This window comes from Halyomorpha halys, unplaced genomic scaffold (assembly GCF_000696795.3).
Source record: "Halyomorpha halys isolate HHAL.00 unplaced genomic scaffold, Hhal_1.1 Scaffold1608.1, whole genome shotgun sequence".
Classification (NCBI taxonomy): Eukaryota; Metazoa; Arthropoda; class Insecta; order Hemiptera; family Pentatomidae; genus Halyomorpha; species Halyomorpha halys.
The window spans coordinates 1-221 of record NW_027112348.1 but is presented as its reverse complement, the minus strand read 5'-3'; positions in this window follow the sequence as shown (position 1 = coordinate 221).

The window sequence follows — 221 nt, the reverse complement described above, 5'->3', positions numbered from 1 at the left end:
TTGTGCAGAGAAGCCCTAGAACAAATGTGTAGTGGAGAGAGGACACACCAGATCCAGAAATGGCAATGTAAATTAATCACCCTGGGTGACCCTTGTGTGGTAGAGGGGGAGGTAGAGATAGGATTGGCCCGGTGGGGATTTAGAAGAGAAAAATTGCTGGTGCACATCGTAGGGAGTAAGCCGAGGGAATACAAAGTGATTGTGGGATGTGACCTGCTAGG